The 8851-nt window shown below is 45.6% G+C and overlaps 1 protein-coding gene across 1 annotated transcript in view; it reads right to left on the reverse strand.

The window, feature by feature from the left end:
• Positions 1 to 115, reverse strand: part of LOC118586772 (U2 snRNP associated SURP domain containing) — a 55662-nt gene extending 55547 nt beyond the window's left edge. The window contains exon 1 of the mRNA XM_036192015.1: positions 1 to 115. This exon is cut by the window's left edge and continues 166 nt beyond it. The gene's annotated coding sequence lies outside the window, so the exon portion shown is untranslated.
• Between the last annotated feature and the right edge of the window lie 8736 nt (positions 116 to 8851).

Raw genomic sequence — 8851 nt, forward strand, 5'->3', positions numbered from 1 at the left:
GAACTCAGACGCGCCGTCCCGGGTGACTTCCGGGTCCCGTCGCTTCGCGCGCCCCGCCCATTCCGCTGGTCTTCCGGTGAATTGCGGCTTCTAGTCACGTTACGCCGCCGCGGAATTTAGGGAATCTCCTTGACCCGACTTTCAAGGCCAAGTGATAATTCAGTCGTTTTCTTTCGCGAGCCAACCGGTGTTAGATGCGAGCGGGTTCTACTTCCTGGGGCGGGAAGGAAGCTGCTTCTTAAAAGAACTGCAGTAGCCACGTGGGCCGAGCGTCTCCGCTCAGAAAATAGACCTGACGACGGGCGAGACACTTGTTTGCGCCACGGCCCCTCGGGAGCTCAGACCTTGGTGGGAAGGCAGATTTGCAATCTGCTCACGTTAAAACGCTGAGCAGCGAGCTAGTGGTTGTGACTGCAGAGTTGAGAAAAAGCATTTGGCCCAACCTGAGGATAATCGGATAAAAACTGGTTAGGACGTCTGAGCATGGTACCTGCAAAGACTGAAATTTAAAAAAAAAAAAAAAAAAATCGTAGAGACGGTGTTATAAATCGAGCATATGTGTAAATTATTTCTTTTTACTTGGTAGTGCAGGCACGCCATAGCAGCCGTGTGGCGGTGAAAGGGATAATTTGCAGTTGTTGCTCACCTTTTCACCACGATGGGATCCGGGGATCGAACTCAGGTGGGCGGGTTTCCTCAGCAAGCCTTTTACCCTCTGAGCCATCTGCTGCCAGCGTCTGCTTTTGTAGACCACAGTCACAAAAGCGGTGTAGCAGAAGATGGCTTTGAACTGCTGATTCTCTTGTCTCTCAGCCTTGGGTCCTGGGGTTACAGTCTTGGGCCACCATGCCCCTGGTTTTAGTTTGTTTAGAGTTTGTTAATTAGTTGTTTTTTTTGTTTTGGTTTCTCAACACAGGGGACTCTTGTTTTGTTTTGAGGGTTTGTTTGGGTTTTTGTTGTTTGTTTGTTTGTTTTCGGGTTTTGTTTTTTCCGAGACTAAGTTTCTCTTTGTAGCTTTGGAGCCTGTCCTGGAACTCACTCTGTAGACCAGGCTGGCCTCGAACTCACAGAGCTTCTCCTGCCTCTGCCTCCCGAGTGCTGGGATTAAAGGCGTGCGCCACCCACCACTGCCCGGTGAGACAGGGTTTGTCTATAGCCCTATCCATCCTGGAACTTGCTTTGTAGACCTTACTGGCCTCGAGCTCAGAGATCCACCTGGCTCTGCCTCCCGAATGCTAGGGTTAAAGGTGTGTGTTTGAGCATGTCATTCTTTGAGAGTTGTTTTTTGATTTTTATTTGTTTTCTGGTTTGTTTTGTTTTGTTTTTCGAAACAAGAGTTCTGTGTGTAACAATCCTGGCTGTCCTGGAACTCCCCTGCCTCTGCCTCCTGAGTGCTTGGATCAAAGGTGTTTGCCACCACCGCCTTTGAGAGTTCTTAATCAAGCTCAGGATTCAAAGGAAAGCTTGCTTGAGAAGGTCAGTCTGGAATCAAGTGGGAAAATGGAAAAGCATCCTAGGGAGAAGGGAAAATGGAAAGGCATCCCAGGTAGAAGTAGTTAAAGCCTTATGGAATATGTTAGTACAACCCATTGCACAGGTCACCATAAAGGTCAAGTTGACCAGGTGTAAGGAGGGGATAGGAACAAGTTCACATGGGACGCCCCGAGGTAACCCGTGTGGTTGTAAGTTAGAATCGTAGTCTCAGGATGCAGTAGGTTTAAGGAGAGATGTGACGTGAATGCTGCACTATAGGCTTCATGACTTGGTCCTAATTCATTATTTGAGCCTTGCTGCATTGACTTGGTTTGGTTTTGGATTTTTCAAGACAAGAGTTTCTCTGTAGCCTTGGCTGTCTTGGGACTAGCTCTGTAGCCCAGGCTGGCCTCAGACTCAGAGATCTGCCTGCCTCTACCTCCTGGGTGCTGGGATTACAGACGTGCACCGCCACACAAGCCCTGCTGTTTTTAATCTATAAAAGCCTGCACAGTGTTGTGACTTACCAAAACAGATAGATATAACACTGTACAGTGCAACTTGGGGATAAGGACAGCAAACAAGGAGATAGCAAAGTAACCCTGTGCACAGTTGATGCTGAAGAGAGGACCAGGACGGGGAGGGACTGAAAGGAGTAATTAACTCTGAGAGGGAACAGGGTGAAGAGATGACAGATTCACAGAAGCAAGAACATTTGCCATGCAGAAGTTGAATTTTATCTTTTGATTGATGGGGTCTGGTGAAGCGGGGTCAGGGAAACACTTAGACTAGGAGGCTATTTGTCAGACCCTCTAAAAAGGTCAGTAGAATCTGGTGCCAGGCACTGAGGAGTAAGTGAGCTAGGCAGTAAGGGTGGAAGCCATAATAACACCGAGCCAATGATTAGAAAGTAACAGTTGCTATATGTGAAATTACAGTAGAATGCTGTTCTGTACCTTGCAGCCCAACTGATTGATTTCCATTCTCAGAGCCTGTCACACATCTTCAGTTCTGAGCCTCTTCTCTCAATCTGACCTTTGCCTGTAATTGAAATCTAGTTAATTTTTTACACTCACTAAAAATATCACTTCCTTCAGGAAGGTTTACAGACTTCCCTCCCAGGCCAAGCCCGTTAGAAACCTGTTTCTGTTTCCATGGAAACCTGTAGTTTTCCAACTAGAGTTTGTCACATTAGATCTTAATTGTTTGTTGAGTCTAGGATTAGAAAGTGAAATAATCTCTAAGCATGGTGGCAGGTGGATCTCTGTGTTGAGGCCAGCCTGGTCTACAAAGTCAGTTCTAAGACACCCAGGACTACACTGAGAAACCCTGTCTCTGAGGGAAAAAAAGAAAGTGAAATCATCCCCTGAGCAGAGGAAGGCTTGGGAATGGGTGTTCTGGCAATCCCGCCAGCTGCCTGGAATGTATGGATATATGCCGCTCCTCAGGCAAACCCCTAAACCCCGACTTTCGAAAATAATTTTTACTTCAGAAAATCACAAGCAACCAGAATGCAGAGTTGTGGAGCCCAGTCCCAGTGGATACATACAAAACACTCTCCACCTAAGGCTTCTGGGACACTGCAAAAGAGCAGGAAGAGAGGCCAAGAGCCAGAGGGTCTGGCATTTGCTGTTAGAATGTAATATCAGAAGCTACCCCACAGTCTCCCCAGTGGGACTGCTCGACCAAGGATGACACCAGTACCCATGCCAAACGACAGAGAAAAGCTCATAAGATCTGAATGCTGCACAGAGAACTATAGGTGGTCAAGGAAGGCTGGGAACAGGAGAGGTGGCTTTTCCCAGGGAAGAAAGAACACACCAATTGGTTGTCAGTGCCAGTCAGTTCTGAAAACATACATACAAGTAACATTATGCAGACCAAACAGGATATATATATATATGTATGTATGTATATATGTATATACATATGTACAGGTTATATACACACACATATTCATAGTAACAATTAGTGGGAAGAAGGAAGTCATGAATTTGAAGGGGAGCAGAAAAGGGCATATGGGAGGGCTTGGAGGGAGGAAGGGAAAGGGAAGATTTTGTTATAATCTCTCTAAAATAAAAATAATTTGTAGCCGGGCGGTGGGGGCACATGCCTGTAATCCCAGCACTAGAGAGACAGAGGCAGGTGGACCTCTGAGTTCAAGGCCAGCCTGGTCTACAGAGCTAGTCCAGGACAGGCCCCAAAGCTACAGAGAAACCCTGTCTCAAAAAACCAAAAATAATAATAACAATAATAATAATAATTTGTACTAAATGTTCACCCCTACATATTTAAAAAGAAAAGAATGCAGAGTAAGGCCCAGAGCAACTTGTAAAAATGTGTCCTGATAGAAGTAAGATATAGGTCTTCATTAAGACCAATTAGTCTACTCTTACGACTTTCAACTCATAGTTCTAAACAGTTATCCTTGGTGCATTTAAACCATGTCATCTTGGCCTGCTTGTTCAACTACAAACTAAGGAGGATGACTCGTTAAACTAACCCAAGCAGACAGACTTTTACAGACCCTCAGACACAGAACTTGGTTCGCAAATCTCTGCTAACCAGAGGCTGCACATGGGGAAACGGCACCACACAGTTCACTGCACTTGGCCTTGCTGCTCTACCATGACACCACACACCACTGTCAACTCCTCACAGCTGCGGTTCGTTCAGGTTCCCTGCGATGGTTCTTTTCATCAGAAGTTACACAGTCGTACCAAAGACAGCCCATCAAAATGTTTGTCTAGCTTAATGAGTTTTTTTCTTTGAAATTTGATCTAACATTTTAAAATTGGGAGATGTTACATAAACTCAGATTTTCTTGAAAAATGGGAAAGACTGGCAATTCTAAGGGACAGTCCAGTTAAGATGAGCTACTGCAACTTCTAGAGACAGGTGCTGTACACCCCAGTTGACCAGGACGCCACCATGTATATGGTAGACAAATTTTCCTCATGAAGCCTGCCTGTGGGCAATGTGGGACAGTCTAAGTCATATTCAAGTCTCCAGGTAATGGCCAGAGCCGAAATCAGCGAGGCAGAACAGAGGGCCCAGTGCCTTGGTTCCACACGTTTAGAAGCCCCCAAATATTCTTTTTCTTTCTTTCTTTCTTTCTTTCTTTCTTTCTTTCTTTCTTTCTTTCCCCCAAGACAGGGTTTCTCTGTGTAGTTTTAGAGCCTGTCCTGGATCTCGCTCTGTAGCCCAGGCTGGCGTCGAACTCTCAGAGATCCACCTGGCTCTGCCTCCCGAGTACTGGGATAGTGCCGCCACCGCCGCCACTGCCTGGTTCTCTTGTCCATCTTTTTTGAAGCCCTTCCCCCTTTTGTGTAGCTCACTGTGAGTAATGTGATCAGATGGTGTTAGTGGACAGCCTTGTCTTGTTCTTGACTTTAACAAGAATGCTTTTACTGGTTTTATGAGGACGAAGAAGACTTTGGGGTTGTATGCTGAATTGTGGTTCATCTTCATTGTCGAGTAGACTGGATTTAGAGTTACCATGGAAACACACCTCTGCATGTGTCTATAGGGGTGTTTCCAGAATTCCACATCCTGAATGTAGGTGGTACCGTCCCATTGTCACTGTCTAGAGGTCTTGATCGGATTTATTTTCTATGCCAGTTAAATAATTAAAAGGAGGGAGCCAGGCAAGTAGCACACACCTTTAATCCCAGCACTCAGGAGTCAGAGGCAGGTGGATCTCTGTATTCCAGGCCAGCATGGTCTACAGAGTGAGTTCCAGGACAGCCAAGGCTACACAGAGAAACTAGGATGGTTGGGGGTAGTATCTCAGACACAACCACATCAGATAGCAAAGAGGCTCAGGAAGCCTTGTCTCTCCTTGAGGACTGAGGATTTTAGGGTCTTTGAGGGGACTTCCTCACCCCATTTAGAGTTGATCAGTTTGAGCAAAGTCAGAGAAACTAATAGGTCAAGTTTGGGATAAAATTTCTAATCTTGGGCTGGGCGGTGGTGGCGCACGCCTTTAATCCCAGCACTCGGGAGGCAGAGCCAGGTGGATCTCTGTGAGTTTGAGGCCAGCCTGGTCTACAGAGCGAGCTCCAGGACAGGCACCAAAACTACACAGAGAAACGAGAGGAAAAAAAAAAAACCAACCAACTTCCTGATCTGCCTTGAACTTGTCCACAGGTAGAAAAGCCTACCAGGCCTCTGTTCTAAGCTGCCAGGTCAGGAGGGTGGAAGTTTACCATCTTCCTTATATATTCACGGCCCTTCTCCCCATCCACCTGCGAATCCCACACACTATCAAACTCCTAGTCCCTCGCCATGAGCTGGGGTCCTGAACGGAATAAAGGGGGAAAGAGGAGGTGGGCTGAGCACTGGCATTCCTCTCTCTGCTTCCTAACAGTGTTAACCAGCCACCTCACACTCCCACCGCCATGCTTCCCTGCCAGAATGGACTGGATCCCTCCCAACCGTGAGCCAGAATGGAGCCTTTCCTCCCTAAGCAGCTTTTGTCTGGAATCCCATCACAGCAGTGAAAAAAGTAACTAATACAACTGACTATGTCAAACTATGGAACAACCACCAAAACAAAAACAAAACAAACAAACAAAAAAACAAAAAAAACACTGATGATTTAAAACAAACACAGACAATGTAGGGACTGTGAGAAGGTGCTAAAGAATGCCAATGATCACATGACCTTGCTAAACAGGGCTACAGGCTGTGTGAAGATGGCTCTGGAGCCAGAGAAACAAATGTAGACGCTCCTACTCTGGACCTGTAAGAAGCAACAGTGTGAAAGGCAGAGCAGGAACACGGGTTGGAGCAGGTAGGGTTTCCTATTGCCACTGAACAAGTAAGCACCAAGTGTGTGGTTTATTATCAACACAAATTCACCATCTTACCGATCTAGATGTCAGAAGTCTAAAAAGCCCTGTTCTGGAGGAGAATCTATTCCTTCCCTTTTCCAACTTCTGAATGTAGTTCACCTACACTCCTCAGCTAGTGGCCCAATCCTCCAGCCTCAAAGTCAGCAGTACAGCATTTTCTAACACCTACCTTATCCTTAAACTGCCTCTCTCTCTCTCTCTCTTTTTCATAACTTTATTTTATACGTATTGGTGTGAAGGTGTCAGATCCCCTGGAACTGGAGTTACAGACAGTTGTGAGCTGTCATGTGAGTGCTGGGAATTGAACCCAGGTCCTCTGGAAGAACAGCCAGTGGGTGTTTTTTGTCGTTTTGTTTTTTTTGTTTTGTTTTATCCTTCTGCCTGGGACTTTATTTTTTAGAAAGCTGTTGTAGATCCAAGCTGTCCATTCTAATCAGAACCATGTGACCTACACACATACTTGGCTGTCACCATCATAAAATTTTATGAGATTTTGTTTTGTATCTTGTAAACAAGGGACCCACCTTTTCATTTTGCACTAGGCTATAGTTACATAGCCATTTCTGGCTGAGACAGCATCTCCCTCTGGTCTTTCTGGGTGCCTCCAGTCTGCCCTCTGTCAGCCAGTGTTCTTAACCATTGAGCCATCTCTCCAGCCAAACTGCCTCTCTCTTATAAGTATCTTCTATGATATTTTGTTTGTATTCTGACAAATAAATTAACCACAGAAGCCAGACAGTGGTAGCACATGCCTTTAATTCCAGCATATAGGAGGCTCAAGCCTTTAATCCCAGCACTAGGGAGGTGGAGACAAGATCTCAAGCCCATTCAATCTGAGGATTCGTAGAGGTAAGAAGTCTCTAGTGGCTAGCTGATCTGCTTCTCTCATCTTTCAACTTTCACCCTTGATATTTGACTCCAGGTTTTTATTGTTAAGACTAATTAGAATCACACGTTGTAAGAACTCTTGTGAACCCAGGGCCACTGTGACAATCCAGGGTCATCTAAAAGGGACTTGTCACTGCCACAAAGTCCTCTTGGCATGTACGCTAGAATATTTGAATATCAGGGTATTAGGACCACTTGAAGAGCCATACTTCAGCCCACAGCAGCTTAATGAAATCTCCATATCTATATTTTTTCCCTGGCAGGCATGGCATTTGAACCCTAACCAGAGAACTGACATGGAATGGTCCTAATCAATACCAGTCATCTCTAACCAGCGAGGTTCTGTAATCATTACTAGAAAACTCAATGGGTCAAAGACATGTTCCAGAGAAGATGAGAAGAGACTGGTTGGTGTCATCAAAGGGCCTCCTGGGATCAAGAGGACACAATAAGAGTGTAGGACTTGGAGTTGTAGGCTGAGGTACACCCGCTGCTGTACCTGAAGGGCCTGGACCAGGGTAAGTACCACATGACAAGCAATAAGCATCTTTCATCAAATTCAATCAGTTCCAGAGAAGGGGCTTGAGGAAGTACAGGTAGATCTGGAGAGAAATGTGATGATAGGCACTGCTGAATCTCAGGGAATGTCCGGCCAGCTCTTAAGTTTGCAGCTCTGGGAGCTGGAGAGATGGCTCAAAGTTAAGAGCAGTGGCTGCTTTTTCAGAGGACATGAGTTTAATTTCTAGCATCCACATGGCAGCTCACAACCATCTGTAACTCCAGTTCTAGGGGATCTGATGCCCTCTTCTGGCCTCTGTGGGCACCAGGCAGGCACATGGTTCACAGACATCGTACAGGCAAATTATTCATTCATACACATAAATAAAATCTTTTGGGTTGGGGATTTAGCTCAGTGGTTAGAGTGCTTGCCTAGCAAGCACAAGGCCCTGGGTTCAATCCTCAGCTCAAAATAAAAAAAAAATCTTTTAAAATGTTTGAAAGATTGTGTCTCTAAGGAGAAAGCTCAGCAGGTAAAGGCACTTGCTGCTGAGCCTGATAACCTGGGCTGAACCCTGAAACCCAACTGGTAGAAGAAGAAAACCAGGTTGGGGACTTAGCTCAGTGGTAGAGCGCTGGCCTGGCAACAACAAGGCCCAGGGTTCGATCCCCAGCTAAAAAAAGAAGAAGAAGAAGAAGAAGAAGAAGAAGAAGAAGAAGAAGAAGAAGAAGAAGACCAACTCCTGTGAAGCTGTGGCATGTATATGCACACATATAAATAAATAAATGAACAAATAAACGAAATTGTAATTGCATCTCTGGGAACTGGGGATGTGGCTCAGCTGGTAGAGTGCTTGCCTAGCATGCACAAAGTCCTGAGTTCAATCCCCAGCCCCACAGAAACCAGGCATTCTGGCCCATGCCTATAATCCTATCACTTGGGAGGTGAGAGCAGGAAGATCAGAAGTTCAGGGTCATGCTCAGTTACATAGAGAGTTCAAGACTAGGCTAGGCTTTAGGAGACCTTATCTAAAACAAAACAAACAACAAGGGGATAGTGTATATAAGGACTGACTCACAGGACTTGCTACAAGCCCTAGAGAAAGATGGAGACCTTGGCACAATATTTATATTTT

This window comes from Onychomys torridus, chromosome 7, assembly GCF_903995425.1.
Source record: "Onychomys torridus chromosome 7, mOncTor1.1, whole genome shotgun sequence".
In the NCBI taxonomy this organism is placed as follows: Eukaryota; Metazoa; Chordata; class Mammalia; order Rodentia; family Cricetidae; genus Onychomys; species Onychomys torridus.